Here is a 21,635-nt window from a genome sequence, read left to right on the forward strand (position 1 = left end):
TAGAGGCTATATGGCTTCCCAAAGAGGTAGCTGTCATTCACTGCAGGGGACATCAAAAATCAAACACTCCAGAGGCAACCGGAAATCGCCTGGCAGATCAAGAAGCCCGAGAGGCAGCAGAACTTCCAGTTGAGCCCCTGACTAACCTACTAACTAAAACCTTTCCAGTTCCTTCTCTTCCAAGACAGCCTACCTACACCCAGGAAAAAGAACTAGAGCATCAGGCAGGACCCACAAGAATCCTACCGGATGGTAAGTCAAAGACTCTAAAATTATTTTGTCTGAAGCTCTCGGACATACTTTGGTAAGACAACTACATTCTACCACCCATTTGGAAATCACCAAAATGACTGAGCTGTTAAGCCATTTTTATCATATTAATGACTTAAAATGTGTAGCAACCAAAATAGCAGCAAGATGTCCTGCTTGCACCCAAATCAATGCAAAACAAGGACCAAGGAATCAGGGCCTGAGGATCAAGCACTGGAGAAAACTTGGAAGTAAACTTTACAGAAACAAAGCCCCTTTAAGTAGGGTACAACTATCTACTAGTGTTTGTAGAAACTTTTTTGGGTTGGACGGAAACTTTTGCCATGAAAAATAAAACCACACTTATGGTTACAAAGTTTTTTGTTTTTTGTTTTGAGTTGGAGTCTCACTCTGTCATCCAGACTGGAGTACAGTGGCTGCTCCCGGCCACCGCAGCCTCAACCTGCTGGGCTCCGGTGATCCTTCCGCCTCAGCCTTCCAAGTAGCCGGAATTACAGGCATGTGCTACCACGCCCGGCTGATTTTTTGATTTACTGTAGAGATGAGATCTCGCTGCCCAGGCGGGTCTCAAACCTGTGGGCTCAGGCAATCCACTCACCTCAGCCTCCCAAAGGCGCGGGATTACAGGCTGAGCCACCGAGCCCGGCTATAAAGTTTTTATTACATAAAATTATTCCTAGATCTGGGCTTGCTCTCTCCATTGGCTCTGATAACAGTCCTGCCGTTACCTCTGCCATAGCCCAACTGGTCAGCAAGGCACTGGGTATAACTCAAAAATTACATTGTGCCTGCCGGTCACAAAGTTCTGGACAGGTAGAATGCATGAATCAAACTTTTAAAACAACTTTAACCAAATTAATAATAAAGACTGGTAAAAATGGGTAAGTCTTTTACCTTTAGCCCTTCTTTGGACCAGATACACCCCATACAAGCCTGGGTTAACCCCATATAAAATCATGTTTGGGAGACCCTCTCCTTTGTTACCCTGGTTACGAAATCCCATTCTTGAAAAAATTACTAATCAATCTCTGTTAAAGTATCTCCAGTTCCTCCAACAGGTCCAGGTCACTGTGCATTCCAATGTCTGTACTGTCCTGCCAACCCCATCCTCCATGCCATGCCATCAGTTCCAGCCCGGAAACCTGGTCTATGTCAAAAAGTTCCAGAAAGAACTCAACCCTGCCTGGAAGGAACCTTACATTGTCATCCTTACCACCCCAACGGCACTCAAAGTGGATGGGTTGTCAGCCTGGATTCACCACTCATGAGTCAAGAGAACCAGATTTGACCACATTGTTCCACCCAGCTCAGGCCATTGGACTACAGAACAGGACTCTAAAAATAACCCTCTTGGCCTGTTATCAAATTCCATCCAAAGAGAGGCAGTCATAATTGAAGTCCAACATCTCAAGCTAAGACTCTTTTGTTCTGGTGTTTCTTAACCTGTATAATTCTAAATAGGACCCTGTATATTAAATTAAATTATTAGCTTTGTCAAACAGCAAATTTCCTCTGTCAGGCTCATGAATATGAGAACCTGCTAAAATAGTATACTTATGACAAAAGAGTCAATGCATTGACTCATGAACAAATAAAAGGGGGGAATAAAATATCTATAAAATTTATAACAGCCTGTAATAGCTTGTCTAATATAAGTAACTCCATTTTGTTAAAAATCTTCCATATTAGCTGCCAGTTCACCCAGATGCAACCCCCGCCCCCTGGCCCCGTGTGTGACCATTGCAACCTTCCTGTACTAACAAGTCCACATTCTTGTTCCACTCCCTCGTTCCCCTGGTGTTTGGAAACTCCTTAACTACAAGTTCCTTGTTCTAATTGTACTTTTGTTTAACTGAAATCAAATGTTGTGCCAAGTAATTGTTTCCTTTTTGTTTTTAGTTCCCTATTGCTATGTAGCCCACTTGTGGTTTTTGTCTTTATAAACCCCTGGTTTGCTGTATTCCGGGTTAAGAGTTTTTGGAGACATGAGCCACCTCTCAACCACCATCTATTAAAGGACTCAAATTCGGTTCTCAGTGTGTGGCAACCCCCTTCTCACACTCCACCTATAACAACAGTCAAACCTGCCACCACCTTTGATCAATGTCCCAGTCCCATCTGTCAGGAGGAGAGTAAATTTAAACTTCCTTGCCTTTGGATCTTAATAGATTGAATGATTCATTCAGGATCTTAATAGATTGAATGATTCCTACTCACACTAACATCGGAGAGTGTTGTCTGCTTTACTCAGTCCACCAATTCAAATGTTAATATCTTCCTAAAACACCATCACAGACACAGCCAGAAATAATGTTTAACCAGATACCTGGGCATCCCCTGTTCAAGTCAAAATGACACATAAAAATATCCATCACAAATCTCCCCATTGTCAATTTGGCACCCACAGCAATTTTTTCTCTTTTTTTTTTTTTTTTTTTTTTGAGTTGGAGTCTCACTCTGTTGCCCAGGCTGGAGTGCAGTGGTATGCTTGCAACCACTGCAACCTCAATTTTCTGGTCTCAGGTGATCCTTCCGCCTTAGGCATGCACCACCATGCCCGTCTCGTTTTTTGATTTATTGTACAGATGAGGTGTCATCATGTTACTCAGGCTCGTCTTGAACCCCTGAGCTCAAGCAATCCTCTCACCTCGGCCCACAGCATCTTCTTAAATCACAGTTAATGACTGAACAAAGACAAAAGAAAGTTATAATCTTGCATATAACTGTAACTGAGATAGATGGATGGATAGGTAGGTAGGTAGGTAGGTAGATAGGTTATATTAATTCTGTCTCTCTTGAGAACCCTGACTAATACAGATACTGGAAGCACATTTTTTTTTAATCAGAGGGAAACACCTTGAAGCTACTGTTAGCTATTGCCTTCAAATAAATCTTACTTAAAGGGTTTCTTTCAAGATGATGCAAACATTACATTATCACAGCACTTGGAACATCTTTAACACAAAATTCTGAAAGAATAGTGGTCCAAATGTCGATTCATCTTGACAACTTTTTTCTAAAGAACAAAAAGTTCTTCCCATTGACCTTGCTGCTATGTGACTATGGAGCTTTGATTGGCGTCATTACTGTCTACCTTCCCTCCCAAGAAAGGTAATTTTTAAAAATCACAGTATTTCAGCCTTTGAAACAAATGCCCTATTGAATTCTACACCCATCTGTTCCAACCAGGAGAAAAGTACAAAGCAGAGGGTGGAAACATGTAGAATATTTGCTTGGTGCTGTTTGAGTAATGAATGTAGAATGTGTTAGAAATTCCAGTTTGACTGGTTGCTAAATATCTTGAGTTAGAAAAATTTTGCTTCAGTGGTTATTTTAAAACATTTGTTCTCTTCTCAATTTAAGAGCATTAATACTTTTGCATCAGAAACTTTAGTGTTGAGGCCTAAGTTTTCACATGCTCTCCAGGTGATGCCAATGCCCAGTAGAGTTTGAGAAATATTGTTTTAACAGAAACAAACAAAAAAGATTCTAGACTAAACAGGTTTGATAGATAACTAATATACATACTAGATAAGATTCTTCTATAGCTAGTTCACAACCCAGACCCTGAAATACACTGTTCTAGTTTTGATTGGTGCTTGTTATTTTTTCGAAAATTCTTAATTATTTCTTTCAACGCAGTCTAGGACAATTATGTGAGCAATCTCTTGAATATCAGAAGGTATTGTAAAATGATAAGTTGTAAATTATGTATTTGCATATATATAAAATCAGGAAACTATAAATGATTTTAAATCTCCAGATTAAGAAATAAATATACATTATTTCTTAATACTCAATAATTAAGAGTATTTCTAACATGTTATTAGTGTTTCAATGGAGTGGTTTTAATTCCATCAGCAGTGTACTAGACAACTAGGCAAAAGTATCAATATCATATTATATTATCATTACATAGAACTCAGAAACTGCTGAAGACACTAGCCTTCTGTTAAAATTATAAAGCCAAGGTTAAGGTGCATAACTCAAGGTCCCCCATTTTTGCAAAGTTTGGAAAGAAAAAGTTTGAAATTTTCCTTAAGAACTGTTTATTGATGTATTACTCTCCTCAAGGCACCTGTGACTTCTCTGTTCCTCAGGCTGTAAATAAAAGGATTTAGCAGAGGAATTATTATCATGTGAAATAAAGAATACATTTTGTCCTGATCTTCTGCTGGTCCAGATCCTGGACGCACATACATGAAGAAGAGTGTGCCATAGAACAAAGACACAGAGAGCAGGTGGGCACTGCACATGGACAAGGCTTTGCTTCTGCTCTTCTCTGACTTCTTTTTCAAGATGGCAAAGAGGACATAGGAGTAAGAGATGAGGATAGTCATAAAAGTGAAAGATTGTATAAAGACTGAGAATACAAAAATCAGGAGCATATTAATTCCAGGGTCAGTACAGGAAATCTTAAACAGTTGTAAAATTTCACAATAGAAATAACGTATAACATTTGACTTGCAGAAAGTTAATCTAAATAACAAACCCACATGCATTATAGGATGAAGAAACCCCATAATATATGAAACACCTAATAATTGAATGCAGAAGATATTGGACATCACCACTGGATAAAGCACTTTATCACCACTGGATAAAGCAAAGGGTTACAAATGGCTACACCACCAGGAGGAAACATTCCGTGTTAGCACTAGAAGCAAAAACATAAAATTGGGTGATGCACTCAACCAGGGATATCATGTGATTCTTAGATAAGAAATTCACAAGCATCTTGGGAGTCACAGAAGATGATGAACAAGCATCTACAAAGGCTAAACTGCTGAGGAATAAGTACATGGGGGTGTGAAGGTGAGAATCCTTCCAGATGAGAGCAATTAGACCAAGATTGCCCACCATGGTGATGAGGTAAATCCCCAAGAACACCAGGAACAGGGGTGCTTGCAGCTCTGGACGATCTGTGAGTCCTCTGAGGACAAACTCTATCACCTGTGTCTTGTTTGTCTCCATTGTATCCACTCAGGGTAATCACTGCAATGAAAGAATAAGTGAAGAACACCATCATAAAAGACCAGGAAAATAATCACTCTTTATTTGAAAAAAAAAAATACATCTTTCTTTCCTTGTTTATGAATTCTCTTAATCAGGAGATTCATCTTCTATTTAAGTATTCTTTCCAAATTATAAGTATTCAGAAAACTGATTCTAAAAATTAGAAATATATGTATAATAAAGATTGCATTGCCTGTATAAGAGAAGTGGACTTATTTTCTAATTTAGAAAATTTGTTTGTTGTATACTCAATCCTGAATTGTATCCCACATCTTTAAAATCTAAAAAAGGAAAAGAAAGAAAGAAAACTTGTTTGCAATTTAATAATTATCTTCTTTTTTTTTTTTTTTTTTGAGTTGGAGTCTCACTCTGTCGCCCAGACTGGCGTGCAGTGGCCGCTCCCGGCCACCACAACCTCGACCTGCTGGGCTCCGGCGATCCTTCCGCCTCAGCCTTCCAAGTAGCCGGAATTACAGGCATGCGCTACCACGCCCAGCTGATTTTTTGATTTATTGTAGAGATGAGGTCTCGCTGTCCAGGCAGGTCTCGAACCTGCGGGCTCAGGCACTCCACTCACCTCAGCCTCCTAAAGGCGCGGGATTACAGGCTGAGCCACTGAGCCCGGCTTAATAATTATCTTCTAATTTAAAATTTTAGTAGAAATAGAATAAGCCATTGAAATATGCTGAAGATTAGTTACAAAACTAATGCTCTAAGTAATATGGCATCTCCTTTCAAATTAAGGACAGATTGAAATCTCACTATGACCATTATTATGCAGTATTATCTTGAAAATTCTCACACAACCAAGATGTAAAAGTTAAATGAAATAATGTTGTAAAGATAAATGAAATATCATAAAAATTACAGAAGATAAATTCATATTATTTGCTGATATTATGTTGTTATAGTTAAACAAATAGCACTATCACTTTAACAAATACTGGATGCCAAATGTATATACAATGACTAGATTTTTTCCTATGTAGACAATAACAAGAAAAAGAAGTATTTTAATTATAGTAGCCATACCACTTTAAAATACATTGAAATTTTTTTATATGTAAAACCTACGTAAGGAAAATTACAAAAATTTATAAAGACCATTATATAACTTCTAAAAAAATAGCCAAAATATGCTCTTGCTAAGAAAACAGTGTTTTAAATGTGTCAGTAGAATTGAAATGAATTTCAATTAGAAAAATTCTAATTACTTTTTTATGTGACATTATAAACATAAATTTTGTATACAATGAAATTGTTTTGAAGAGACAAGACAAATGTGAACAGTAAGAATGGTTCAGTATGTAGCAGTGTTACAAACATAAAGTCATTTCATAGACCATGATATGGTATTGAAATAGAAAAATATAGTGAAACCAAATAAAGACACTGAAGACAGCTTCAAGAATATATAAAAATTTAAAATATTGCATGGGTAATGAATCCATTGAGAAAAAGTGATTATTCAATAAATAGTATAGATCTCTCTCTCATGCCCAATTTTAAAATTTTCATTGGATTTAAGTACTCAAAAGTTAAAATAAATTCTAAGGAAATTCATGAAATAAATATAATTTAAATACAGTATAGAAATGTTTAACCAAGGTAAGAAACCCATAAATTCTAAGAAAGATATAGGCATATTTAATCTAATTTTTAATTTATTTTTTAAACTCTTTATGAGATAACTTTTATTATTTATTTATGTATTTATTTATTTAGACATGGGGTCTCTCTCTGTTGTCCAGGCTGGTCTTGAACTCCTGGGCTCAAGCAATTCTCCCACCTCAGCCTACCAAAGTGCTGGGATTATAGGCATGAGCCACCATGCCCGGCTTAATTTTTAATTTCATCAAAATGTTATGTATGACAAATCTATTACTAGGTGAAAGATAAACAAAATTTTGGAAAAATATTTACAATAAACATGATAGCTAAAATACTTGTACGTATTTCATACAAAGACATGTTACAAGCTGATAAAAAAATTAAATAATTCTATAGAAAAATTAAAAAGGGATTGAAATGATGATATTCAATACATGTGAGGAAAAAAATGCTCAACTTTCCAACACAGAAGATTTGTAAACAAAACAAGAAGATATCACTTTTTTACTCCTCAAATTAGCAAACTTTGCTGCTTGCAGGAATTTGGAAAAGGTCCCTCTCACTGGTAAAAATGTAAATTATTAGGGCTTTTAAGCACAATTTGACAACATCTTTTAAAAAATACACTTACCCTTGAACTCAGCAATCCATGCCTGCAATCCACCCTATAGCAGGAACATCACTTCATCGGAGAGAGCTACCAACGCATCTTTCATGGTGGCAAAAGGCTAGAAGCAATACAAAAAACAATCAGAATGAAGCAACAGGTCAACAAATCCTGGCATAAGCATCTTATCAATTTTAGGTCAGTCACTTAAAAATGAGTTATAGCTCTACCAGCTGACTCGAACATTTCCACAATTGTTAGCCAAGTAAGAAAAGCAATATGTAGAGAAATGTAAATGTTTTGATCAAATTAAACAAAATAAATTCTTAAAATTACTACTGTATGTATATCCATGAATACACACACATATATTTGCATATAACCATATGAACATAAAGATAGAATAGAACTAGTGGGTTATTTTTACTGCTAGGCAATTCACTATACACCTACATTCACTATAAACCTCATAGGAATTCTGACATAAAGGTTTAAAAATATAGTTTCTCACATAAGTAAAAAGAGACATGACAACCACTTCACATAAAGCCTGTTCAAATATATCACACTTTCACTTTAACTCTACCAAACCCTTATAACCACAGCCTCCATTAGGACTTTATCAAAAAGTTTTGGTTTTACAAAATCCTCAAGGAGACGAATTTGAGGTATTTGTCTTGTCTTGTTTGGGGCCTTATGATTAAACCTCTTTCTCTGCTACAAAAAAAAGATAGAATAAAATTATAGACCCAAGTTGTTAATATGTATTGCCTGGATGTAGGTGAGAGAATAAAGGAAAGAAGAGAGTTAAACAGCCTCCCCTTCCCCTAACATTTTTTGTATGGTAAAAAAAATATGTTATCATTCTATTTATTCAATTTTATATATTTTATATGTACCAATATTTATATTAAAGAATAGGCATAAGCTTGTTGACAGTCAGGAAGAGAAATGGAATAAAACAAGAATAACAATACTATTACTGCACTTAGTAAGCAGCAACACAAATTTTAATAAAAATTAAAATTCATTATAATTTTTTTATAAAACCTTATTTTAAGAAATTTCTGTACATATTGAATATTTGTATACCTAACCCTGAACTGTACCCCACATATTTAAAATAAAACATATATAAAAAAAGAAATTTCTGGATTATGTAACATAATATTTTAAATATTCTCAGTGGTAACTGACTCCAACCATTGAGATTATTTTTTTTTTAGGATAGTTGAAAAGTTTGTAAATGAGTAGTTAGTTAAACTACTATAATAAGTTTTAATAATTTTCTTCATATCCAAGTACTTTTCTTATCAGAAATATTGCTAGCTATTGTAAAATTTTTTCAATATTATATTGGAATATTTGATGTGCTTTTTAAGTAATTTGTTTGATTTTGTTCTATCACATATAAAGTTTTTTACAAGAAAAGCCAAAAGAAATCTGAAAATATTTGGAGGTGAATGTCCCTTAGATTACATACAAGGAAAAAATGCACCTATAATTTGGTGAGTAGGTTTAGTTGTTTCTCAAAATAAAGGGAGTAACACAATTTTACTCAAACACTTCTTGTTGATAAAAATGTATTTAAAAATTTACCTATTGACCAAGATTGGATTTTTTTTAACCCTAAAATAGATCCAAAGGCAATTTTTCCATAACAAATTCGACACTAAGGAAAAGGGTGAGTTGTTATTTCCCAACTTCACTGAGAACAAAACAAGAGAATATTTATTTTTTAAAATCATTTTAATATATATTTCCCAAAGGAACCCTGAAAACACAACACAAGTGGCAAGAACATTGACTGACGTGTCTCAGCTAAAAATTGGTCACTTGCCATTTAGTTTCCAAAGTGGAGGTTTGTGCTGAGTGAGCCTAACTATGTTTCTTTTCAACCCTAAACTCATCACTGATAGTCCCAATTTGCATAGTTAGGTCAAGCGTGCCAATTGTTTGGGTTCTTAAATATATATATACATATATATATACGAAATCTCCAATAGTTTAGAATTAAAGGACCTAAGAAATTATCATTGATGACTTTACCCCATCTTCTCATGATTCCATGTAAAAAATAAAGAGGTTTGAACAGTATAACTTAATTGTCCATATTTTGACAAAGAAAATTTCTACAATATGAAATAACCTCTGAAATTTTTGAGTCATCATCAGTTTTTTCCACTTCTCTCTTCTATTATTCCAAGTTACTATTAAAAAGAAATCTTAATATGTATATCTCAGCAGCAAAACATGGTATTTTTAGTAGACATCAAAAACTGAAGAGAAACAGAAAATCTCATAGTTAACAGGATTTTCATTTCTTACCTGGATATTTTATTTTTAAATAGGCAAATAGAAAGACAACAAATAGTGAAAATTAGATCCCGGTGTTCTCACTGGACTAAGTTCCTCTAAGTCTTTGGAAGATTGAGAAAGCAGTGGTTTTCCTGAAGGAAAGCTGGTGTTTTCTGGATAAAAGAAAAAAAAGTATATGTTTCCCTCGACCATACTCTATATCAGGGCCAGAATCATCTTTATAAATTGTCAAACTGATGAGGTCACCACTGCTCTCACATCTACTACAGCACCCTTACTTAAAATCCTTAAGTGAGGAACAATGGAAGGTGTTGGACGAAGTGGAGGTTACTTAAGCAAAGATTTTCCTTGGAAATATCAACTGCAGGGAGGTAAATGGTTTTGTGCTGTTTTTCAAATTTATTCGTGGAAATAAAAAGAGAATCATGGAATTCCCTCAATGAAGTTTACCAATGCATTCCCCGTAGGATAAAGGCAAAGTTGTCCTACGGGGCATTATAAGCTAATCAGTGAACCAACTCAGATGCACCCAAGTGTAACAATTAGACCCACTTTTTGTGTCATTAGTGTTCACTGTTGTGGAAGCTTGACAAACTGGCCTTGAACAGTTTTTAGGACATATTAATTTCCCTTCTCTTATTACTCTTGATGGTGCCACATTCCATTCACCTAATAGTCTCTTCTGAAGTTTCAAAGACCATCCAATCAACATGTCCAAATCCAGACTTCGGGTCCTTATCACCTTAGTGGCTCTCACCAATCTTCCCATTCTCAATTAATGGCATCACCATCTAAACCATTTTTAAAGAAAAAACCTTCCTCACGCTAATGTCAAGTCTTTGTTAGACCCATTATTTTATCTCTTTAATGTCTGTTGGAAGCTATAGAATTTTCTCTAAATTCAGGTAAACTACATCTCCTGTCTAGAATACTGAAATGACCTTTTAATAAGCTACATGTCTTTTCCTAGCATTTCCCCCCGCTTTTCTCTACATTTGGGCCAATCTCATCTTGAAAAAACATCAAATTGCTTAGGTCCTCATCACTACATCTCCACTTAAACACTTAAATAGCTTCCAAAGGTTCTTATAAGAAACATCAAAATCTTAAGCACACGTATCCGTTCCATCATCCTAAAACATAACTAGCCTTATTATCGTAACAGTCTCAGATTTTCCTAACAAAACATCGTATTCATGGCGATATAAAACCATATTCATATGGCCTGGCCCCATGTATCATTAGGCATAGGACATATATACAAAAAGATGGTATTTATAGAAACAAACAATAGAGAAAAGACGGAAGGCTCATGGATAGGAAGGCCCTGGATCATGTGACCTCTCATCCAATCAGCTGTGGCCAAGGTGGTAACCTCCTGTAATAAAAACTACACCTAAGTGCACAAATCTGCCTTAGGTTCAGTGGGTGTATTAGATATAGAGGGCAGCTAACGTTTAGTAGACGACTGTCTGGTACGAACTTATATATGGAATTTTTTGCAAAAAAAATTAAGATTATTATAGAGAGGCTAGAGATTGTCATCTAATAAGCATATATCAGGAAAGAAAGATAATATAAACAAATAAACGTTATTCATTTATGTAGAAAAGAATTTTTTTATTCATCACTACAACACAATAACACAAGAAAACCAAAAGGCATGCTATGGATATTGGTGGAAGAAAAGAAAAAAAGAAGACACAAGAAAATTTTATTTACTTAATCCCTCTGAAATGAGACACCAGTATTAGGAGAATAATAAGAAACATTGAAAATTTTTAGGTGATTTGTTATTACTAAAAAAAAAAGTTTGAGTTTATGGAATTTCTAATAATTTTCTTATTGTTATATCAGAATAAAAATGAAAATTTGTACATAGAAATTTTTATCTCTGCTTATGAAAATTAATTGCTAAGTGTTTGTTTACATACATATTTTAAGTTCAGCAGAGACTAATCACTTAAAGTTATTTTAAAATAATTATAATTACCTTAAAATTCTGTGCAACGTATATAGTACTTTTATTTTAAAACTTGTGAACTTAATATTGTTTAATGACAATTTTGTGTACAAAGGTCTTGCAAAGCAATTTGATTAAGAATAGTGTAAGTTTAAAATTATTTGTTTTTTGTGACAGGTTTTTAAGAAACTTCCATAAGCCTCTTTCTCTACGTGTGCTTCAAACTGTTTCCAAAAAAGGCTATTACTGTAGTGAGCATTCTCATGCATTTACTCATTCTGTGATCATCTACTGAGGTGATGATGAAGTATTGAATGCAACCAAAGCATTGCTTCAGACTTGACTGTACATGAAAAGCAAAATCACATCTGACATATTATCTGTGTGTTTAAAAGAGTTAATAATTGCTTTTAAACAGTTTTAATCATGAACCATATTTTATGATTCAGTACTATAATGTTTGCAACCTTTTCCATTTTTTAATAAAGTATTGATTACCATCTAAGTGCAAGACATCCTATTAGGTGTTGTGATTTATTTAAATAGAATTTGAAAAAAATAGTAAAGGCATTTTATAAAAAAAATTTATGTATCATGTTGTTTATCATGTCCATCTAAAATGTTATCTGTTTATTTGTTTTTGTGGTATAAAAAGAGATTCAGCAGGAAACTGCAACAATGCATGACAAAGAATACAGATTGCCCAGTTCTTCAAATGGACAAGATTCAGGACTCACACACCTGAAGAAAAGTGTTATACAGAACAAGAGAAAACTAAAAATAAAAGCACTGCCTGTAGAGAAGACATTTTCTACCTTTTTCTTAAGTGTTTTCCATATAAGAAGACATAGGTGTAAGAGATAATGTTGCTCAGAGGAGTGAAGTTTGAGTGAAGAATCAGTGCATTGATAGACACATCTGTTTGGAAATTTTATATGGCAATAACATTTTAAAATATAACTGATGTTTAGCACAGAGTTATGAGAAATAGAAATCTCACATGACAATGGGAAGCTGAAAGCCAAAAACAGGTAAAACACTCAAAGCTAAACTCTCAAGTCAGAAGAAAATCCGCAGTGTCACAAAATATCAATATGCATATCATCAATAACAAGTGTAAGCTGAAAATAAATAAGCTGAGGTTTTAATATAAAAAGAAAATATGGCCAGGCACAGTGACTCAAGCCTGTAATCCCAGCATTTTGGGAGACCAAGGTGAGAGGATAGCCTGAGCCCAGGGATTCAAGACCAGCCTGGGCAACTTGGTGAGACCACATCTCTACAATATATCAAAAAATTAGCGGGGCATGATGGTTCATGTCTGTATTTCCAGCTACTTGGAAGACTGAGGCAAAAGGATCATCTGAAACCGGCAGGTTGAGGCTGGGGTGACCAAGAGCAACAGAGTAAGTCTCTGACTCAAAAAAAAAAAAAAAAAAAAGTTACAAGACCAAAAGCAAAACACCTACAAAATAGAAAAATTACAAACTTATCTAAATTTTAAAGTGACAAAATTAAAAATAAAATAACATAAGATGTAAGAGAAAAATGACTTTCCAAGTATAAGAAATTTCAAAGCCATTATAAAAGTATTTGTCCATCTTCTGCAAAGTCAAAGAAACCATCAAGAGAGCAGGGAGACAGTCCACGAACTGGGAAAAAATATTTGCCAACTGTATGTCTGACAAAGGCCTAACATCTTGGATCTACAAGGAACTCAAATGTGCCGAAAAGAAAAAACAAACAACCCCATTACAAAGTGGACAAAAGACATGAATAGACACTTCTCAAAAGAAGACATACAAGCAGCCAACCGATACATAAAAAAATGCTCAGCCTCACTAGTCATCAAAGAAATGCAAGTTAAAATCACACTGAGATACCACCTAACTCCAGTCAGGACAGCCATCAACAATAATTCAAAAAACAATAGACGCTAAGAGAATGCGGGGAAAAGGGAGCACTTCTACACTATTGGTCAGAGTGTAAATTAATACAACCTCCATGGAAAACAGTCTGGCGATTCCTAAAAGATCTAAAAATCGACCTTCCATACAACCCTACAATCCTTCTACTAGGAATATACCCAGAGGAACTCAAATTACTCTGTGAAAAAGATACCTGCACACATATGTTTATTGCAGCATTATTCACAATAGCAAAAGCATGGAAGCACCCGTGCTGCCCATCAAAAGAGGACTGGATAAAAAAAAATGTGGTATATATACACCATGTAATATTATGCAGTCATAAATAAGGACAAAATTATGGACTTCATAGCAACCTGAATGGACTTGGAGTCTATAATACTGAGTGATCTGTCACAGAAACAAAGAACTGAGTATCACATGTTCTCACTCATAAGCAGACCTTGAACAATTATTGTAATACTATAAGAAAAGGATTGGCGGTAGTGGGAAACTGCCAGTCGGGATGTGGGGGGAAGGCAGTAGGGGGAATCTGCCAGGGATGGAGGGATACAGCTTGTCAACAAGGGTGCCTGCATAATGAACATTTGTAGACCTACACTGAATTGTACCCCACATCTCTAAAATAAAAAATTTAAAGTTAAAAAAATATATTTGTCCAACTCTAAGCGGATAAATTAAACCCAGATAAAACAATATGAGCAAACTATACCCTGCTAAAAACAAATATTAACAAACTTATTTTGATAGAAAAATAGAGAAATCTTTCAAGTCCTTATCCCCAAAATAAATCACCAAGCCTAGACGATGATATGGAAATGCCACCAAAATGTTAACAACAAGATCATTTTAATGTTATTATTTAAGAGCGTAAAGAAGCAATGACGTTTTTCAAATAATTTTAAGAAAATAATACCAAATCTGACAATGTATAAGTCATATTTGTGAATATTGCAACATAAATTTTAGAATATTATCAAACAGAAATCAAAATCACCTTCAAAAATTACACTTTCTGCTTACAGCAATGGCAGTTTATGTTGTTTCAGATCACCTCTCTTCCTGTAAAAAACGGAGAAACTGGACAAAATATAATGAAATAATTGGTCTGTAGACATCAGTAGTCAGCAAAGCAGGGAGGAATTGTGGGGCCAAGATCCAGAAGAGAAGAGACTGAAGAGGTAAGCCTGCTTCCTTCCCCCAGAGAATCAGATATTAAAAGTGACAGGTAGGAAGTTAAGATAGTAAGCCCAGATCTTTACAAATAATGTAGATCTCCTAAAGCTGAACATATACGTATTTTTTATATTTAAATTTTATATCTAGATATATTATCAACAAAATTATGTACACCTGTGCACCAAAAGGCATTTACTAGAATGTCCATAAAGAGCATTATTTGAAATCACCTAATATTGGACACAATTGAAAGTAGTTCATACCACATGATTTCCATAATTCTAAAGTAAAAAAAAAAAGGAAAGCCAATCTATGGTAGAAGAAGAGGTCAAAAAAGACCTAGGAGCTAACTTAAAGTGATCTCTTTAGTTAAATATGGAATAACTCAAGCTTTAAAAGTACAATTATTGCAACTGATTGAACCACATCAAATATATTAAAATTCTTGAGTTTATAGTCATACTGCCTGCAAACAAACAAACAAAAATAAACCTTATTGGTCACCTTGGGAAGTCACAAGGCCTCCAGCTTATTTTTCTGAAAATAAGTAAAGGTCAAGAATCAGAAATGTATTCTGTCTCTCCTTAATGGATCATATCTCAGAAATCCAAATTTAATGAGAGAAAGTTAGTCTTTCTAGAAGTAATACATGCAAAAGAATGGTAGACTTGGGCGATTTCCATTTTGTAAACTCTAATAAAAATAACAGATCTTGCCAATTATCATTAAAGTCATCTTTTGTAAAGAACTCAACCATGAATGGCTCAAACTAAAATCACCTGAGCAGTCAGCAATTAATATCACTAAATGTGGTGGCTTCGGAAATGTGTTCTTGATCTCACACAGCAGGAAGTCCACAGGTCACAAACTAAAATAAAAATATCCTGAATTTAATCAAGTTTCTAGATCTAATTATATCCAGTATACAGGGAATATATTACCTGCATAACAAAGATGTTATAGCCAGAATCAGAATGTGAACAATTTTACAGGACAAATAAACCAATTTATTCACCAAATAAGAGAGGTAAAAGAGGAAACTATTACAATCAAAATAAATATACCTATCTTGTTCAAACTCTGCTTCAAACAAAGAACCAAAATTTCTTAAACAGATTAGAAATATTGAACTGAAATTAACATTAATAATATTAAACTATTAATTTTGCTGCATAGAACAATAATATTGCAGTTAGTTTAAAACAAACCATTTGTTAACACTACATCCACTAAAAGATTAATTAAAATGTAGCTTTAACAATTCAATTATAAAATATTATTTCAGAAATTAGAAACAATATGTAGTGCCATACACTCAAACTAAGAGTGAAAAAGGTGGAGACATGTATTCATAGAAATATATTTATTTTGTTAAAATAATAACAAGTCTAAGAGATTATAACAGAAATCATAAGAGATTATAACAGAGATTATCAACAGTAAATCACAGAAACAACCCTAATCCAAAGTAAAAATAAATGTGGTAGTAAAATCAATCCTAATTTATAAAGTCCTTGTTAAATTAGCCACCAACATAGAAAAATTAATCAGAATCTTCTGGATGTCAACAGTATTTCTCAAGAAGTTACATTCAGTTACATTATTTTTAAAAATCCATTTGTTAGTATGGATTTATAGGAATAAAACTATAAACCTATGCAAATAAATTGAATTTTTATTTATATTCATAAATTAAATAATCAATAAATGTATCAGACAATACATCTACATTTTAGATTAATATTTTGGTGTATCTGTTGAAATCAAAGAAAATAAACCAAACTAAAAGTAACTTTCAAAATTCTTCAAGAGATATGTACATATTGACTTCTATGGCAACAACTTCAATTTAAATTTTCTTTTCTGTTCTTTTTTCCTAAACACAGTGCTTGAATAGACTTATTGCTCAAGGAATATAATTCACACTTTGCAAAAGGGAATCTGTGTCAGTTCTGTTATACTAAAATGAGCTGTTATTTATGTTTCCACAGTTGTGTCATTGATTTGGAAGTAAATTGGTAGCTGAGATCAAGAGAACTCAGTCTCACCTTTAAAAGAATTCACTAGCTCAAATTTGCACCACATCCATATACACCTAGCCTTCTGCCTCTGGGTGTATAGCAATGTAGTTTCTATGCAAATGTTTGATCATGCTTACAACTGCAAGTTTCATGCAAATGAAGTGTGAGAAATCTGTAAAGTTTGATAAAGTTTTATTCTTTTTTTTTTTGAGTTGGAGTCTCACTCTGTTGCCCAGGCTGGAGTGCAGTGGCCACTCCCGGCCACTGCAGCCTCGACCTGCTGGGCTCCGGCGATCCTTCCGCCTCAGCCTTCCAAGGAGCTGGAACTACAGGCACGCGCTACCACGCCCAGCTAATTTTTTGAATTATTGTAGAGATGAGGTCTTGCCAAGTTGCCCAGGTGGGTCTCGAACTCGCGGGCTCAGGCAATCCACTCACGTCAGTCTCCCAAGGCGCGGGATTACAGGCTGAGCCACTGAGCCCGGCTGATAAAGTTATATTCTGAGATATTTTTCTAATCTGCTGATTCCTAAATACAACTATATTATATAGTGCCCTCTTATATATATTATGTAGTTTCCTATAAGGAAGAGATGATGTATACACTTTAGATATGGAAAGTTTAAAATTTTTATTCTCTATTATTTAATTCAAACTAATCACTTTTTAAAAAAAAAAAGAACTATTGTAAGTTATGAAAAATTTTAAAATATTCCTATTTTTTTAATTTGTCATTATTTTTAATATTTCTCATTTGTATTTTAGGAACACTTTTTCTGTAAAAATCAGAGTTTTTATCATTGTATTTTTATATGGTAGAGTATCACAGAGCCTTATATATATAGGCCTACCACAGTGAGCTAGAATCAAGAAATAAATAACTGGCACTTATATACAAGTCTCAGTTGTTGTCAATTATTAATGGAATTTGGCTGAGGGCTTCCCTGTTGATCATAAGTTGTCAAAGTTTAAATGTTCTGATAACAAAGAGGTAAAATTTTTAAGTAAATCAACTGTAGGTGATGTGAAGACACCAACTGGACCCACATCCAAGTAAACATTGTACAGAACTGGGTTCTTTCACACAGTGCTCAGTGACCACTCTGACCACTAACCCTCTGATGAAAAATCAAGGCCATGGCTAGTCCACAAGAATTGATGACTTCTTTGTGCAAAGGGTGAACAAAGAGAAGATTTGAAATTTCCCTTGAGAACTGTTTACTTCTTAGTAACTCTTCTCAAGGCGTCTATAACTTCTTTATTGCTCAACCTGTAGATAAACGGGTTTAGTAGGGGAATTGTAACAGTGTAAAACAGAGAATACATTTTGTCCTGATCTTCAGCTAGGCCACAGGCAGGACGCACGTACATGAAGATAAGAGTTCCATAGTACAATGAGACAGAAAGCAGATAGGCACTGCATGAGGAGAAGGCTTTGCTACTGCCTTTTTCAGACTTTTTTTCAGATATTAAAGAGCACACGAGTGTAAGAGATTACGATAGTCAGTAAAGTGGATATTTGTATAAACGCTGCAAAGATAAATATCATTAATGCATTAATAGAGAGTCATGATCCACAGAAAATTAACTTTAATAACAAACTCACGTGAACCAGGGGATGCAGAAAACCAATCGCATATGAAATAATTATCAACTGAGTACAGAGTTTGTTGGACATCATCACTGGATAAAGCAAGGGGTTGCATATGGCAACGTAGTGGTCATAAGCCATGACTACCAAGAGGAAGCATTCTGTCGTTGCACTGGAAGCAAAAAAGTAAAATTAGGTGATGCACTCAAATAATGATATCATTGCAGTCTTGTCTAAGAAATTTATCAGCATCCTGGGGGTCACAGAAGTTGAAGTGCATGCATCTGCAAAGGCTAAACCACCAAGGAATAAGTACATGGGCGTGTGAAGATGGGGTTCCTTCCAAATTAGAGCCATCAGCCCAAGATTGCCCACCACAGTGATGAGGTAGATAACTAAGAACACGACAAAGAGCAGGACCTGTAGTCATGGACGATCTGTAAGTCCTGTGAAAACAAACTCTGTCAAAAGAGTTGTATTTGCTTCTGACATATCCACACTTGTCACTGTAATGAAAAAATATGTGACAAAGACAGTAACTGAAAATAATACAAAGCAATGGCATTTTATTTGTGAATTAAATTATATCTTTGAGTTTTCCATTTAATCAGTTTTAAAAGTTTAACTTCTATCCCTTATTAAGATTTGTTTTTATTTATTTATTTATTTATTTGTTTATTTATTTATTTAGAGTTGGAGTCTCACTCTGTCACCCAGACTGGAATGCAGTGGCCGCTCCCGGCCACCGCAGCCTCGACCTGCTGGGTTCCGGCAATCCTTCTGCCTCAGTCTTCTGAGTAGCCAGAACTACAGACGCGCACTACCACGCCCGGCTAGTTTTTTGATTTATTGTAGAGATGAGGTTTCACCAAGTTGGCCAGGAGAGTCTCGAACCCACGGGCTCAGGCAATCCACTCACCTCAGCCTTCCAAAGCACGGGATTACAGGTTGAGCCACCAAGCCCAGCAAAATTTGTTTTCAAAGTCTGTGTTTATATATCTGACCCTAAAATCAGGGCTTACTGAAATGAATGCAAATATTTGAAGTGTAGAGGAAGCAAATCTTTGCTTTTACCCTCTTACGGTTTTCAGCTGGCCTGAAAATTAGATGAACATAAAGCAGATTAATAGGAGAATAGTATACAAATTTATATAAATGTTACATGACATTAAAGCCCTCATAAGTAAAGGAAGATCCAAAGAAGTGGTAAAACCTAACTGTTTTTATACTAGGTTGAACAAAAAGAGGCAATGGTAGGAAAAAGCTAAACTATGTGGGGTGGCAAAAAGAAAGATAAGAATTGTTTTAACAAGCTCTGTTTGTACAGAATTGTATTGAATATAACTCTTCAAAAAAAGAAAAGAATTTCCTTTCTTCAAGTACGAGAAAGGCATCTTATGGGAGTTTTAATCTTTCATTTTCAGGAAGAAAGGACATTAGAATGCCTTTCTTGCACCATTGCTTTTTATATGCCTTTAGCTCAAATAATCCATATGCCAAAGTGGCATATTTTGGAGTGGCATCTTCTGCCACCCTTCAGTGGCAATATTAAAACCATGTGGAAGACGTTTACATGGGAAAGATATGCAAATTCAAAACCATTATATAGGAAAAGAAACAGAGTACTCATTGAATATAGGCATAGCTACATAATTTTTATTGTATGCAAAAGAATCCATAAACAATAATAAAGGACAAAAATATATTGGGAAAGTATCTGTAACATAATTCACATATATGGGGTTAATACTTATAAAATATACAGATACAACATATGTGCTCTCTTATAACTTAGTGAAACCAAGTTAGACAACCCAGTGAAAAAAACTGGGAGAAAAATATGAACAGACATGTTTATGAAAGAGCAAGTCAACATAACCAATAAATATGTAAAACAATACCAATAAGTATATGAAACAATGTTCAACTTCTTTAATAATTAAGGATATTTTAAAAATCGATGTGTCATTTTTATTTGTCAGATAAGCAAAAAGTAAAATGAGAAATTATATCTGCTGATAATAGGAAAGTGACAGAGAATCACTCTCTAGTATAACTGGTGAGAATGTAAATTTTAACAGGTTTTTGAATCTGACATGATCTAACAAAATTAGTAATTTATATAACTTTTGACCTAACTATATTACTTCTGGATATATATTCTGGAAATAATATCACCTATATGCAAGTGAAACACAAGGATGTCTAACAAAGCATTGGTCATAAAGGCAAAGCCTGAGAAAAAAGAACACTCATCACCTATAGGACGATTAAATACATTAGGCTACAGTCTCACTGTGGAATATTATTTAGATATAAAGGAAATGAATTTGAACGGTACCACTGAACAACAGGAGAGTTTTCTCAAAGTATTATTAAGTGAAAATATCAAAACACACAAAAAAATTAAGTTACCTGGTCCCATTTGTATAATCTGTTATTTGGGTTTACAAATATAAATAAATGTGATGATATGAGCATGGATGAAAAATTGATTCTCTTATGATATATAAGCTATCTTTGAATGAACTTCTAGAATATAATTTTTCAAATATTTTGAAGTAAATGTATACAAAAGAATGGTTACCTGCATATTAATAAAATACTATTTTTACTTTTAGCTTAAAGTATTTGACATTGATGATTCTAATGTAAAATTAGGAATAATCTGTAAATATTTCTTAGAAAATATCTATTAATGATATTTTATGTTTCATGAAACTGTCCATTTAAATATTTGGTAATAGACTTGACTATTAAGAGCAGGGATAATTTATTGAAATAGCAAAAAAAATTCAAAACTATATATGGTAGTGTCCAAGTATACTTACCATTTTCATAGTTTTTTTCACATACTTTCAATACCTTTCTTATTAAATTTTATTTCTGAGGGTTTTACTGCTATTAGAAATACAATATCTGATATTTTCATGAAGTAATCAGATTGATTTTCTTCTATGACTTACAAATGGTCTCAGCAAAAAATATCCAAAGTATAATTTCTCAAATGTTTTGAGGTAAATATATAGTCTCCTATATTCCTTGAAAGAGAGACAAAGGTATATTTAACACAAATAATAAAGTTGAAATAAATCATAACTTATTAATTTAAAATAGTAATTTTATAACA

The 21,635-nt window shown here is 34.2% G+C and overlaps 2 pseudogenes; both read right to left on the reverse strand.

Annotated features, from left to right (window-relative positions):
- Window positions 1–4,319: 4,319 nt before the first annotated feature.
- Window positions 4,320–5,247, reverse strand: LOC103272441 (annotated as a pseudogene).
- A 12,885-nt stretch (window positions 5,248–18,132) lies between these two features.
- On the reverse strand, window positions 18,133–20,930 carry LOC103272437 (annotated as a pseudogene).
- Window positions 20,931–21,635: the final 705 nt, after the last annotated feature.

This window comes from Carlito syrichta, unplaced genomic scaffold (assembly GCF_000164805.1).
Source record: "Carlito syrichta isolate Samal-C Ts95f unplaced genomic scaffold, Tarsius_syrichta-2.0.1 Scaffold312566, whole genome shotgun sequence".
Taxonomy (NCBI): Eukaryota; Metazoa; Chordata; class Mammalia; order Primates; family Tarsiidae; genus Carlito; species Carlito syrichta.